General features: G+C 40.0%; 1 protein-coding gene across 1 annotated transcript in view; it reads left to right on the forward strand.

Annotated features, from left to right (window-relative positions):
* Window positions 1–2,957: 2,957 nt before the first annotated feature.
* lingo2b (leucine rich repeat and Ig domain containing 2b) overlaps window positions 2,958–16,288 on the forward strand; it is a 40,782-nt gene continuing 27,451 nt past the window's right edge. The window contains exon 1 of the mRNA XM_074692584.1: window positions 2,958–3,303. The gene's annotated coding sequence lies outside the window, so the exon portion shown is untranslated. The remainder of the gene's footprint in view (window positions 3,304–16,288) is intronic.

The following is a 16,288-nucleotide window of genomic DNA, read 5'->3' on the forward strand; positions in this document are numbered from 1 at the left end:
TGACCAATTACACCTCAAATAGCCTACACCAGATACATCTGCAGTCAGACTCTGTTCACTTGCGTGTTGACTGCGTTTGTCAACTCACACCAGCTGTGTGTTCAGTACGACAAGCTACACGACTGACAGACAGCTGGGGTCACAGACCGAGGAGTTCCTGTGCTTCCCACTCCATTGATAAGTCTCTCTTCATTCATGTTGTGCTGTAAAACCTCAAACCTCTTGACTCCTGGTCTGGCTCTACTCATTGTGTCTATCGTCATTGTCAAACTAAATATGAACTGATTTCCACAGTTTGTTTTGAAGGTCAGTGGGTGTTTTAAGGTAGTTTCTGGTCATGACTTCCTGTCCCGCTCAATCTTCCCTATGCTGAATTTATGTGTCACAGCACACGTTTGGCAAAAATAGGATAGCTTTTTTGTTGAGTGTTTTCTTGAACCAGACTGATATGTAAAGGTGCAATCTTTTGTAGATGGCCAAACTCATCTGAAGTGACTTTTGTAGGAATGGAATATAATATGGATGATAGATGTAAGCATGTGATCACCTGTGAACAGGTCATTTTGTTTCTCTTAACTCAGAATGAGACTTTATATCTATGCTTATGTATAGTGGTCAGAGGAAAGGAAAAATAAACAAGCTATTATGTGCAACAGGTTTTGCATTGATAGATGCTTTTCATTGTCAAAACTTGACCAATGAAGGATCATACTTGTCATGCGCAACTGCAGCTTCTTGTCCTCGGATGACATTGTCACATTATCCGGGGGGTGGGTGAGGGAGTGTTTCTGTATGGACTCTGGCTGCTTCATTATGCTAAATGTTCCCATCTTACCTGCTGTGTCTTTAATAGAAGTCTCCCTCCTTGTTTCACAAAATTACATCCAAACAGAGTGAGGCAAGATATCTTACTGTCTAACAAAGAGGAACCCCCCCGTCCCCTCCCCCCAGTCTCTTATCCCACATGACACCTGTCGACCTACAACAAGTGTAGATTATTACTATCATTATTATTAATAGTAGTAGTAGTAGTAGTAGAATTAGTAGTAGTATTGTTTTTGTTGTTGTAACAAATAATTTTTATTTATTTATGCATATTTGGCAGATGATATTGTTTCCATGGCAACAGTATTGGTTGTATAAATATTACATTCAAACTCTGCATTCATTGTCAGGTCTTTACAATGGCCTGTCTCAATGTCATCAATTCTTTTAAAATGAGCCATTTTCAGTCATGGTAAATTCACATCATTTATTAAATGTTTTTTTTTTTTATTAGTCTTCCCATCAGATGAAAAAAAAAGCAACCTCTCTGTAACTCTCCTTTTGGCCTTTTCTTCTTTCTCAACTAGTCCCATGGTACCCAAACCCATACCTTGTTGCTTTATGGTTGCATTGTGTCTGTTGTTTTCATCTCTTTGCTCATTATCTCTCTCACACAGCTCCTTGTTTATTTTAACGTACTGCACTGGCTGCTCCATGGTTTTAATGAGGTCTAAGACAAAACCCACTGTGGAAACATTGAATGGCTGAATGGGTGACAATTTATTTCCTTTAAAAAAAAAAAAAAATTAATAATTATTTATTTGTTTTAACTTAAAGGTATAGAGAGAACAATCTGGAAAAGCTTGTGTATTTCCAGGATAAAGACTCCATTTCCAGTGAGTACCAGCACCCTCTGTTGTGAGGACAAGACTCAAATGAATGGAGATCTGGTTTCTTTTTGACTCTTTTTTTCTTGGTTCAGGACATTTTAACAGGATATGGGCATTGTGTTTATCAATAGTTACGTAGCGCTAGGGTTTGCCATGTCATAACAAGCAAACTTTGTCAGTTTGTACGTTAGTTAAATCACTGGCTATATTTAGCACTACTGACAGCCCAGTGCAGCGAGACATGTCTGTAACATGTAACGTTGGTGAATCCTGGTTATGTTCTACCAGTGATGGTCTACCAACTCCAACCTCATCAAGCAGAGCTATCGTAACCTCACTCTCTTTTTTATTGATAGACTCTCAAGTTTAGCCAATGTTTTAGCCTTTAGCTTGTGCCCTATCACGCTCATGTTATCTTTCCTCTGCTCTCCTTTTTTCTTTTTGACAGACCAGCTCCTGTCTACACCATTACTATAAAATAAATCCAAGAACTCTTTTATGACAGAGACAAAAAACAGATCTGAACTACCAATGTGCTGGCATAATAAACATGCTTCATATGTGGCAAGACAGTAGCAACAACAACAAGAACATCAAAGAAAAATTTGTTTTATCAAATTCTGGTAATCTTTCAAATATATAAATTGTTTGCAAATCTAATACTTATTTTTTATTTTTATTTTTTTTTGCAAATTTTTGATTTTTTGGAAATATTTTTAATTTTGCAAATTTTGAAATTTCAGTTATTTTGAAATGCAAATGGTTTACATTCCAATTATTTTTTATTTTTATTTATATTTTTTACATTTTTTGTTTCAAGTTTTTGCAACTTTTTAAATTTTCAACTGTTTTAAGTTTTTGTATTTTTATTTTTTTCAAATTTCAACATTTAACAAAATGTTTGCAAATTTATTTGAATTTAAAAAAAGAAGACATCACGTGTACAGTTTCATAAATTAAAAAAAACAACAACAACTTCTTCTATAGATAATTAATCACTCGATTTTATCTATGATTAGAATTTAAGATGACGTAGATTTTGTAGCTTTGTAAAAACTCTGATCCAGGTGAGCTGAGGCAGAATGAGCTGAGGCTTTTTTGGAAGTAACGGTGTCAGACCCCTGCTCTCTCGGTAGAGCGGATTTTAAAGACAGTCTGATCTTTTGATGAGGAATGAGCTGGCGTGGGAAGTTCTGCCAAGATAATATGAGACAGAGCCCTTCATCAGATCAATTTTTAGTTACCTCAACAAACAAAACTGACTTTTACTGTGAAGGCAGCCCCCTCTCCCTCTCACAGTGTCTGTATCAGCGGGCTTGACGAACCTCTGTCTCTATCTCTCCTCTCCTCCTCCTCTCCTCCTCCTCGCAGCCTCCTCTCTGCCTCCCTCTACCCGTCGTCACCTCGCGCGGTACCGAAGCCTCGTCGTCAAATCTGGAGCCGCTCCGGAGAAGAAAGAGCTGCGTGGTCACCGCAGAGCAGAGGAGTGAAAACTAAATTAAAGAGGAGGAGGATTTTGATACAGAGTGTAAGGAGAAGTACTCCGTGAAAAGACTGCGTTCATAGTCAGTGTGAGTGTGAGCCGCGGGCTGCTCAGTGATGTAAAAACGTGAAGGTGGATTTTGGCATGTGGAGGAGCAGGTAAAAGGTAAGACTCGTGACACTCACACAGTTGCTTATCGAGGAGCATGGGCACTCCACATTTCAGCTTCTTTCTGTTGCTACGATTTATAAAAAAAAATGTTTTATTGCATGAGTCACTATTAAGCTAACTGAATGTTAACTCGCAAGAAAATGATATTGACACCTGGTTTCATCAGCAAAATATAGGCGTAGTCTATATTTCACTGAAGAAGGTGGAGGGATTTGGGAAGTATGTACTGTGATGAACACATGACGTTCATGGTGATGAATGGATATATAAGCTCTGCCTCAGTTTGGGATATGATGTAAGTGTATAGAGAAAAGAAAATGTGGTGCACTGCATTCACTGTGTGAGTTTGGGTGGATGACGACACTTTCACTTCCTCCACCAAGCACAAAGGAATCAATTAGGTGGTCTGAAAATTGGACAAAAAGTGACACAATACTGTGGTTCTGTGTTTTTCGTGACGCCTTTCACTGTGACTGTAGTTTTAAATCCTCCAGTGAGTGAAGTGCATCAAAGAGATAACATCTGTAACCCGCATTGGATGGCATGATGACACCAACACACTTCACAAGGTAGATAAAAACCCTCCCTGAGATGCTCAGCGGGTATGACACATGCTCAGCATGAAGTTGGCGGCTGGTGCTCTTCTGTGAGTCAAAAAGGCCCTGCAGCAGAGGAACACAGTCCTTTTTAGTATTCCCCCTCCCCAAGAGTGGACCAGGATCTCTAAAAGCATGTGGGGGTGAGATATAGTGTAGATATATCCTTTCATGCGGGTGAGTGCTTGCAAAAAAGCCTCACTTTACACACTTCTATCCTGAGCTTAAGTATGAGAAATAGGACTGAATTATAAATGAGATGCTCCAGCCAAGGGACTCAGCCAATGCCTCTTGTCTGACTTCTATGGGCAGTAATTGAGTACAGCATGAAAACAGTGATTATGTGCAAATTTAATTAGCTTGTTCTTATCTTCATAACAGAGGGCAAGGTTCAGGGGAAGTAGCTCGTAATGCATTTGTAATCTGTATCTAGAAATTAAAATGAGCATCCAGGAACAACACTTTGGTGGAATACCTGTGTCAAATAATTCATCCAGCTACCCAACTCTTACAGTTTCTCCACCCTTTGTCACCAAATCTAGATTGGAAATGCAGCTTGTTGTAAGTTTTTCTGTAGAAAAGGAATCCAGGTAAAAGGATGTCACGTTTTTTTTTTTTTTTTTTGACAACTAGTGCCACTGCTGTCTTCAAGCAGGAGGGATGCTAATGGAGGAGAGAGAGGATACAGGCGTTACCGCTGCAAGATAGAGTGAGAGAGAGCGTGCGTCTGCGATGAAGAGTGTGTGAGGCGTTTCCATGGAAACATGTTAGGGGTGTGTTTGGTCCCTAGAGATGGTGAGGAACGGAGAAAAGGAGAGAGATGAGAGGGGAAGAGAAAACTATCCCTCGTTAAGGGTGAGGGGGGAGGGATGAGGAAGAGGAGATAATGGAGGGAAGAGGGAAAGGTGGGATTGCTGGGCCCCCCCCCACCGCTGCCACCATTGTTTGCTTTCCCTTCCCCATGCTGTGTCTCTCCTTGCATGCTTCTTCCCTCTTCTCACGCCACCTTGTTTCCTCATTTGGAAGTAACCGGCCAGGTTTGTCTTTGTTCGTGTCGTATTACCGAGTGAATTATTACCGAGTGAATGGCAGGTGTGTCATATTTGGACACATACGAAGACATTTTTCTTTTCCACCACAGTCTTGGCATCCATAATCAATTTTAAACCATTGCACAAACCATATAATGATTATTTTTAAAATAACTGTAACATGGAGAAATTAAATAATAAAGAATAAAAAAAATAAATGAATAAGAATAAAGAAATCCAGACTTTACCACAAAATCTTTCTAATGGGTTATGCAAAATATTTCCAGAACATTTATCTTTACTGTAATGGGACAATATACCATCTGCTGCTGCAACAAGTGTGCTACATATGTAAAATTACATTTGAGTTCTTTAAGTCTTAATTATCAGGCTGAAAAGTCAGATATAACAGGTTAGGTTGATACAGAGAAATTAGACGGAAAGACAAAGACCAGGTCTTGGTAGAGTCCTGGTTGTGGGAATTATGAAGGCCACTGTGCACTCAGGAACCTTTAGTGCAGCAGACATGTTTTTGTAGCCTTCCCCAGATCTGAGCTCGACAACAATCCTGTCTCTGAGCTCTGCAGACATTTCCTTTGACTGAATGCTTTGGATTTTGCTCTGATAGCAATTTCACCTGTGCCAGGGTGGGTATCAACCAACAGTTTTTGATACCGATACCAGTACCGATACTTTTTTTGATACCAATTTTATAATATCAATTTAGAAAAAAAGATACATTACACATTACTGTTCAAATCTTGAGTCTTATTTTTCAGTTGTAGTATTTTTCCACTCTAAGCAGGTTTCTTATAAAAAATAAACAACAAATAATTGCCCTTGCAAAAGAACCATTGCAAACAAGTGAAAGATCAGTACCAAGTACACCTTAAATGTGAAAATGACATTTTTTTTCATCTTATTTTTTCATTTTCAACGTCAAAATAGTCCTCCTTGTTTATCTATAGTGGGGACCGCCAAAAATGATCAAAAGAGACAACTGAAAGTGATCATTTGAATGCATGCGTCTTAGTCTGAAGCAAACGTCGTGGATTGTGTATGAAGTGTACCACACTAAAGGCTCACCTCTCTGAAGCCTTCCAAAACGGACAGGTGAATTCTGCCTGAGCACGGTACACATGCGGTCAGGCCGGCCAAACGAACTGGACTTTAGTATTGAAGCGTGCTTGGGAAGTGCACGGTACAGATGGCCAGTGTGACCACACCCTGGAGGGAACTGCTGCGTTAGTGAGGAGGACTTGTCTGTGAGTTTTGGATAAGGGTGGTGCTCAGCTTTGCTCGTTGGGAAGCAGCCCATGCATGATATCAACACACGCTTTCACGTCAGTCTCCAAACTCCAGAAGAGTAGCAAGATTTGTTGGTAGTTGCTATTTTCACAAGAAAAAATAAATAAATAAAAAATATAGTAGACGGGTCTGAAAATTCGCTAATTAATTGACCAAGCTGCTAAGTTGGCAACAGCCTGCATGCCCCAACCACTTGTAAGATAACAGCCACTCCCTGGGGGCATTATACGATCTGGATCATGTGATCAACCCTTTAACTACCAAAACTTGACACCAAAAGAAGAGGCATGTTTTGATACTCAGCGTTTTCAGTTAGTGCAATGGAAGAACTATATTCCCTACGCAGCCCTAAACCTGTGAGGGCTTTTATAGAAAGACATGTGCTCTTCTTCCCCTAATTAATTTCTGCGTTCTTTAGTCTATAAGCCAGTAAAGTAAAGATAAGTTTTGCCATTTAAGTTTAGGTGTTATTAAGGTGTAAAGCATTACACAGCTGTGAACACACTCTGTTCCAAAGCTGCATTTTGGCTCTACAGGAAAAAAAAAAAAAAAACTAGAGATGTGGACGTTTGTTTCAAGTTAAAAAATAATAATTCAGAAGTAACGATTTACTTCACAGGAAGTGCTTTGAGTTGTTCTTTAATCAGAGAAGTGATTCAGTAACTGACTGTGTTTTTAATAGTGTTATAATTTTGGGCTACTGTCAAAAACAGTAAAAAACAACAATTGAGAATCGCTGACAATCAAAAATTGGTTGGTAGTTAAGTTGGGACCATGAGTCTTCATTACTTTAGTTGAATACCCTTCACCTGAGTTTGAGTCCAGGTTGAGTCCCCAGTACCTTCTCACAAGTCCCAGAAAAGTCCCCAGAGCAGGATGCAGGAAACTCACTTAGTGGAACTTGTAGGATCTAAATTTTATTTCATAAAATATTCTGATGAATTTAGCTTACATCGAGTTCAGGCTAAGGAATGCTGCTGTGTAAATCTGGGCTGACTGTGTTGGACAATTTTGATGTGTGGAAAACACCTTCACCGAATTAACATCAGAGTCTGTTGATCTGGATTAGACTGTACGTCTAATGCATACAGTGAATGTTTAATTAAGTCACTCTTCATCCAACTTACTAGAATATTCTTCATGTAATGATACTGAACTTATCGGTGTAAGGATGAGGGTTTGTGACGTTAAAATAGATCAAACCTTTACCAATCATCGTGGAGTCCTTGTTTATGTTGTCTTATTTACATGACTCTGTCTCTGCATGGTGGCGTGTTCACGATTTGCCTCTGCTCTCTGTTTCTAGACAAAGTTCCCCCCTGATGTGTACACAAACACACATACACACAAACACACATATGCAGAGATGCTACAGTCTGTGTAGCGGACGGAGAGTCAGTGGCAACACTCGCTGTCCTACGAGCAGTAGATCACTCCTGTGTCCATCTTTTTGTTTTTCTATTTGAGATAAAAAAAAATGTCTCCATCTTCTCTTTAACTTTTCTGTTGTTGTTTTTTTTGTTTTACATAGTGCACATGTTGCCCTGCCTTGAGTGTTTAAAAGCAAAACGCACAACCTGTGGCGCCTCCTTTGACATCTTGACACACACACTGTTGCTGAGCAAGACGGCACATGCAGGTTAACACAGGAGCCAACCGCAGCCGGAAAAAACGATAATTGAAAATGAGCAAAGCATTCATTGATTAACATGCCTGAACCTTCCTTTGAGTCCTAATGCAGCCAGAGCTCAAGTCCGAGTCCAAGTCTGAGTCATTTGTGCACAAGTCTGAGTCGAGTCACCAGTCCTACAAATCTGGATTCAAGTTGGACTTGAGTAAGATATTTAATTTTGCAGCAACTACAATAAGTAAATAAATATTTTGCTTAGTCGATAGCCATAGAAGCTGATATCTATTGGTACTGATGCACTAGTAATATGCCGATGTGTACACAGTGTTGCCAACTTAGCAATTTTGTTGCTATTTTTAGCGACTTTCTGGACTCCCCAGAGACAAAATTAGAGAAAAGCGACTAGCGACACATCTATTGTCTTTTTTGGTGGTCAACGGCTCCAAGATCACGGGAGAAAAGTTAAAAAAAAGCACTGTTTTCCCCTTTCATGCATGGCCAGCTGTACACTACAGGCACTAGGACGGCTCAGCTAACAGGTAGGCACCCCCCCCCCCCCCCCCCCCCTTTTTTGGGCGGGCCTATAGCTACTTCCAATGCTGAGGAGTTGGCAGTTAGCTTAGATCACTCTGATCAACCTGTTCCTCCTATCATCACTAACCCCTCCTCTAACCCTAACCCTCTGTATTGAAACTTCTGGCTCCAGAAAAATAAAACAGAGGTAGTCAAATGCCAAACTTAAAATAGATGGATGACATCACACCATCACAAAAGCTTCATTTGTTTATCATCTTTGAAGTAAGCTCCATTTCTCTAAAGAAGAGTTATTTAGTGTAAATGGTGTGGCAGACAGAGGGTGTCACAAAGTAGATTCAACTTTCCAAGAAAAACACAACCTCTACTTATTATTATTAAAATGATTCTGAACACTGAACAGAACAGTGTTGTACAGTGTAGTGGACTTATTGTGGACTCTCTGGGCCTGTATTCTGAACAGTCTTTCCAAAGTAATAAGACAGGAAGGGTTTCTTTAGATAAAACTACACAACACATGAACAAGTCATGCAGTTAGCCATGGTTGTTATTGGAGACAGATTTTATTTTTACTTAAGAGACAGGGATAGTCTGTTGAGCAGTTTGCAGGTGAGATTAGCATTGCAGATGCAGGTATCTGTAAGGACCAGATTCTACAAACTCAAGGTTTTCCCTGTCCCCAGTGCATGATTAAAATATATCAGGTGAGCGTGGGAAATTCACTAGAGTAGAATTATGCTTCAGCACTCAGATAGCCTAGTTTTTGCTCAAGTCTCTTGAAACACCTTCTGCACATACCTAGCTGTACTCTCCTTAACAGGAATATGGATGACAGAAAAACAGGGCGAACTTGACAAATTTTTATTATTAATATTATCATTATTATTATTATAATTATTATTATTATTATTATTGTTTGGATGTGAAGATAGACTACCTAAATACAAGATGCAAACATTTATTTTAAAAACATAAAAAAAACTAAAAACAACAATAAAGGACATTCATTCAAGTATTCATATTTAATGCTAATGTAATTGAGTCAGATTTAGTTAGTAGATATGGAATCGATACAGTTGCATCACGGCCATGACTACAGACAAAAACAGTCAGTAGTATTCATCAGGGTATAGAAATGGTGTGCTTTATATAACCCCTTGTGAATGCCTACACACAGTTGCTAAACACCTTAAAAAATCAATGCAGTTCAGAGCTGGAGCTGAAAAACAGGTGTTATACTCTTAACTTTGCTTTTAATAGCTGACCGCCTGTACACACTGCTCTGAATTGATCGGTGTGTTATTTCATCAAACATCTCGATGACTAGGATTTTAGTATATGTTCTTTGTATTTTCTCATTTGTGTTTTTTTTGCTGTTGTACTCACATTATATTCCTAATGTGCCTTTGGAAGCACCGCTGCAGTAGTTGCATTAATAAGTGATGAGGTTATTTATTGTCCTGATGTGAGTGGTTGTAAAGATCTGTATTTTCTCTAGTAACATGGCACATACGGGAATAAACAACTACTACCAAAAAAAAAAAACATCTTTAAGGCACTTAAAGTCAAAATGTTTAGAAGTTCCTGCTACTCCTGCTGATATGTATAAAGCATCTCAGCTCTAAGCAGTGCATAACAGCACACACCCTCTCTTTTCACATACTATGAGGAAATGAAGCAACAGGCAGTGCTCACAAGGACATGCTCCTGAGAGAGGTACCAATAAAATGGAAAAGGCCTTTGAGCACAAGGGTATCCTCAGGTCAGTGTGCGCCTTCAGTCGTCTAACAACCACCCAAAGGAATATGACATCAATGGTCCCCCAGAGGTCTGTTATTAGAGCACAGTGTAAACAGCACAGTTAGGAATATCCCAAAGACCTTAAACAATTAACTTTTGTATTGTTAGACCTCTGTAACAAATTTAAAGCCAAACAACCCTTTAACAAGATACTATGTGGGACTCTTTGAAAATAGCAATAAATATTAAATAAAAACCAGAAACAATCTGTTGCTTACCCTGTATCAACCATAGACTGTTTATAGAGTGAACAGCATGGCTCTATCTTTTACCATTGTACAGTTTTGAAGCCATAACACCCACAGTCACAGGCGCAACCATTGGCAGCCAGAGTCTGCACAGCACAGAGTCTGTGTGGAGCTGGGAGACAAATTCAAGGAAGAGTCTAATCTCTTCTTGGCTTCCCTTCCCAATATCTTGGTGTTCCCGAAAAAAATTAACAAAAACAGCTCCTGTCAGTCATTTCTAAACACCACGAAAAACCTTAATTTTAACCTCTTAAAACTAATGAAAAACATTTTTTTTTTTTCAGAAAAAAGAGGACTTGAATACAAGGCAGCCAAATAATATCTTCATACCACAACAGAATACAGATGTGAGAAACATTTCTATGAGGAGTATTTGTTTTTTAGAATTTAGCCACAGTCCATCTGGAATGACTGGGAAGACAGAGTTTTTGACCTATACTGCAGCCAGCCACCAGGGGGAGCAGTTTTTGTGGCATTCTCACCCAAAGCCAAGCGAGATGACGTCCATTTTTTTTTACAGTCTGTGGTATCTACTATCAACCATGACTGAATGAGGCATAACATTTTTTTAATGAAAAATTAAAAGTTAAACTATAAAGCTGATACTTTAATGACTTGAAGATGCTGTGAGGAGGATCTGTTAAAATTGGGCTGCAGAAACACCTTTTGACCCGCACATTGTTGTTAAGATGTGACTCTCGACAAAGCATGTGTTTGTTTTGGAAATGAATGGAGATCAGATCTTCTTTTTAACGCAACTTTTCTTTGTTCAAGATAACATTGTACCGGATACGTGATGAGGTAGGGTATCTATTATGTATTTACATAGCACTGTTGCTTGAAACGTGTCAACAAGCAGACTTTGCCAGATTGTGCCGTAGTTTAGTTAGTAGTCGGCTATATTTAGCGCTACTCACAGCCAGATGCTCTGAGACATATCTAACATGTTATCTTAGTGAAGTCATCAACACTCTTCATTTTATTGATAGACTCTCAGGTTTGAACAGACCACTGCAAAATAACTGCTGCATGTGGGTTGGAATCAACATTAGCCATAGACTGTATAAAACATGGACGTAGCCACATTACCCCTCCGTTCCTGACACTTGAAATGAAGACAATCCGCAGATACAGCCACATTTCATATGACACCGGTTGCGAGTTTCCTTTTGAAAACTTACAGGGCACTCGTCAATCACGTGACCTTAGCTGTGTCTCTGATTGGACAATCAAATGACTCTAACTACTTCTAAACCCCTGAGTTAGAAAAAAAAAATCACTCACTGTACGGTGTGTGTTGATAGTGAAATCAGCCCTTTAGACCCAAGTTGTTTTTTGAACCAGGCTATAAATATGTTTTTTAATGCTGTCAAAGTCAGTTTTTATGGCTGGGTGTGTACGTGACTTACGGTCTTTCTGCAGCCAGCCTCAAGCTAATTCTCAATGAACAGCGACTTTTAGCACTTCTGCATAGGCTAACTGGATGTTGCCCCTTGATATTAGCACAATCAGCTTAGCCACTGTGTTGGCTTTTAGCTCGGGCTTTATTACTTTCCCAATTAACTTCCTCATGCTCTTTTGTCCTTTTTCTGTCTGACAGTTAGGCTCCAGTGTCTTATACCACTACAAAATTAATCACAGAAATCATTTTCAGCAGAGAAAAACCCAGACGTTTCTTGTCACTACTAAACTTCGTCAGCCGACGTGGTGTTGTCATTGAGACTTAGTTGTGCAGTAAATCAGTCCAATCCTGTTCGATCCGATCGGGGAGCTAAGATGTAACAGTTTGAAATAGCCTGTCACCTGTTCTATTAGCGCTGATAGTGTAATTTTAAAGAGTGGATTACGATCGGGCTGATATGCAAAAGTGGGACTTTTGGAAGATTACTTAGAAACTCCTCACAGCCCCTTTAAAGTGATACTCCGGGATGGAACAAGTTGGGTCCTATCACAAGGTTTAGGGCAGAAATGACCCTTACAGCAGTGTTTTTGTGCAGCAGAAGCCCAGGGTGCACGCACCAAACTCCCCCTCCCCGCTCGTCTTCCAGTTTCTTCTGCACTCAGACAGGGCCATATTTTACTTGACCAACGGACTCCCACCGAAAAAATCTGGTATCTGTCTGCATTCACGCTTTATTTAGAGAATTTTCAGCGCGTTCCTTTCACACACAAACACCGCTAAATAAGGCTCTAGTTCTCATCGTGTCTCTTCGTCCTGGCAGACTACCTGTATTTGTTTATATCTGGCACGCCGCGCGCGCGGACTGATACACTAAGCAGCGAGCACCTCGTAGCCAGCTGTGGCTCTGCAGCGGAGGTAGCGCCATTTTACGACATGATGAGAACTAGAGCCGTATTTAGCGGTGTTTTTGTGTGAAAGTAACACGCTGAAAATTCTCTGAATAAAGCATGAATGCTGACCGATATCAGATTTTTGGGTGGGAGTCCGTTTATTTGTGTTTTTGGTCAAGTAAAATATGGCCCCGTCTGAGTGCAGAGGAAACCAACAGAGGAGCAGGGAGGGGGTGTTTGGTGCGAGCGCTCTGGGCTTCTGCTGCACAAAAACATTGCTGTAGGGGTAATTTCTGCCCTAAACCTTGTGATAGGACCCAACTTGTTCCATCCTGGAGTATCACTTTAAGGATCTTCACAAGGTAAAAAAAGATATGGGAAGAACAGATTGAACATTAATATAAAGCCTTCAAGTTAATTATACTGTGAATAACAAGATATGCATTTAACATGTTACATAGGCATAAGCCAAAAATCAGACATGATTAGACGATATCAAAGGACCTGCCCAACCTCTCCCCTCCCCCTTATTTTCCCCCATTTTAGTGCTTATTAGACCCTGCATCTCAAAGAGTTCTGCCTGTATCTGGCCCATATTCTCTCATTAGCTCCACCGACCTCTACAGATCAGCCTCCCACCATCATTCTACTAATGTACTGTAACACACAGAGTAGATATGTATGTTTGTTAAAAAGCTTTGTAGGGCAAAGGTCAACAGAGAGGCATTTTGAAGTCTCTTAAAAACACATTTATTAATGAGCATTAAATGAATTTGATTCAAAATGACATTAAATGAGAGCCGTAATTCTTAATTTAAAGTTTATTAATGAAACAGATCAAAAAGTTAATGTTTAGTCAAATTCTCTCCACAATCTTATCTGTTCCAGGATCCACCCAAAAATGGCTCATAGTAGGGCTTGTTTTGACTTTTAAATTTTTATTATCTTGTTCATTATCTGTTGGTATATGATGCGTTTTCAGTCACATAATAATTTGCATTAAACAACTCTTGGTACTTTGCACTGCCTTGCAGAGCAAACATAAACTAACATCTACAACAAAATTTTATAATGCAACATCAAAATTCTATGACCAGGGCATTATAACACTCTAGCCTGAATTGACACTTACTCTGTTAGGGCTCTTGGCACAACCAGAGTGCAATAAATGCCAGCAGGTGATAGACAGAAACAAATCAAAGCGATATCCTGACATCATATGCAGGGTAATAAAAACAAACGCTGATTGCCTGTCATGTATGATAGACGAGATCAGGCCGCTTGCTGTTTCTCATTCCTGAACAAATATTGTTTCAATCTTCAACGGTCAATATGGCTTTGTTCACCTCTGTGACAGGATACAGGATGGCTTTGCTGGAGTGCTCAGAAATAACACAAATAAAACCACAGAGCACAGATATAAACAGGTTGTCCGTCCTGGCAGGGAACAGAGCTTTGCTCCGAGGAAACACCTGCTGTACCATTGTAGCCACCCTGTCAGAATTACTGATCAAGCGTGCTGTTTTTAATGCACTCGACCCCTTATCATCATGAAGCGCTTCACTGAGCACAAACACCACAAAGCCAACAGTGTGGCGTCAGGCCTGCATGCTTCCAGTTGTGAAGCCCCTGGCCTCTCAGCTGTCTTGTTGTGCAGACGCCATCTCTCTCGCTGATCCTCAGACTGAGAGCACACTCCTTGCCGTAGGGCCATGTGGCTGGTTGAGGGCCAAAGCCACAGCTTTAGTGGCTTTTACGGAGACAGCATTAGAGCTACATTATGTGCTGCTGCCACTCTGAGCATCTGAGCTGATGGTTATGGTCACAGCTGCCTCTCAGTTAATTAGGGATGAGCAATGATGTTCAAATATTCGATTAGTCATTAACATAAAAAAATGGATAGTTGCAAACTCTGCATCTCTTAAGCTAGCATATCACAAACCAACAACTTCTGAGCCATTTGAGAGTGAGGCAGGCAGCAGAAAGTGGGGCGCCGTCTTTAACTCAGCAGTCATTGGAAAGCTCCGTCACCTGAAGAAGTAGGTCTGATGATCGGTGTGTGGAGCAGCCAAAAGTCCTCATCTCTGAGATGGCAGAAAAACACATGCTGCCTAGGCTGTAGCATGTCTTCTGGGACGTTGTGTAAAATATCAATCAATCTTGAACAAAATCACTTACATGCATGTTAATTTTATTCATAATAAAAGATAACATTAGATTTGTAAAGTGATACCTGGGGCTGCACGGTGGCGCAGCAGTTAGCTATGCAGCCTCACGGCAAGAAGGTCACCCCCAGCTTGGCCCGTGGGCCTTTCTGTGTGGAGTTTGCATGTTCTCCCTGTGCATGGGTGGGTTCCCTCCAGGTCCTCCAGCTTCCTCCCACAGTCCAAAAACATGCTAACCAGGTTAATTGATCACTCTAAATTGTTCATAGGTGTGAGTGTGTGAGTGAATGGTAGTCTGTTTCTGTGTCAGCCCTGTGATTGACTGGTGACCAGTCCAGGGTGTACCCCACCTCTCACCAAATGACAGCTAGGATAGGCTCCAGCCACCCACAACCCTGAACAGGATAAGCGGTTAAGAAAATGAATGAATAAGTGAATGTGATACCTTTACTATTTCTAGTGAAAAAAGATTAGCCCATTCCCAATTTGATGGCTGCAACACCTCTCAAAAAAGTTGGGATGGGCGTAACGAAGGACTGAACAAGTATTTCCAATAAGCAACAGCTCGAGGAAGATTTTGCAATGATTTGGTTTGATTTCCCACAGGTCAGCAAGGTGACTGGGTAAAAAAAGAGCAGCTTGGCAAGGCTGGTAGTCTCTCACAAGTGGAGAAGTTTACCAGCCTGTGTAAAACTGCTGTAGAATACATTCACAAGAAGAAGCAGAAAAAGTGTAAGGACTTTAAGTATGAAGGACTCAGTAGCTGTCTGGAGATAAACAGTGAGTAAAACAGGTCCATAAAAGAAAGAAAGAAAGAAAGAAAGAAAGAAAGAAAGAAAGAAAGAAAGAAAGAAAGAGACAAATAAGACCTCCATGGTTGACAGCATGCAGTGTCAAACATCATATTGAAGGTAAACCTATAATAAGATGCTTTCTATGTAACTTGTTTGAGAGTTTGAAAGTAGCTCTCATGCTAAAAAAGATTAGAGACCCCTGCTTTATTGAATACCCGTGATCTTCAGGCCATCGGGCAACACTTGAAAACAGACATGACTCTGTAGTGGAGATCACTGTATATGTTCAGAAACACTTCCACTGCTAATCTTGTACATGGTAACTTAACGCAACTAAATGCATTTCCTCAAGTTCTGTACTTTAGTTTGATTTAGAAAAAAGTGAATACATAATTTAGTCCACTTTGTCCTGGATTTCAAATCTTTTATGGTCAATTGACAGCTTATTTGTCCCACAGTGGGGAATTTACAGAGTAACAGTAACAAACAAGAAAGTATGAAGTGAAAACATTACAATAGGTAAATATTGAAAAAAATAATTAAGTAAAGAAAAATATGTTAATATCAAGCACAACATAAAA

This window comes from Halichoeres trimaculatus, unplaced genomic scaffold (genome assembly GCF_033239565.1).
Source record: "Halichoeres trimaculatus isolate MK-OKI-2021-1 unplaced genomic scaffold, fHalTri1.1 fHalTri1_scaffold_17, whole genome shotgun sequence".
NCBI classification, from domain to species: Eukaryota; Metazoa; Chordata; class Actinopteri; order Labriformes; family Labridae; genus Halichoeres; species Halichoeres trimaculatus.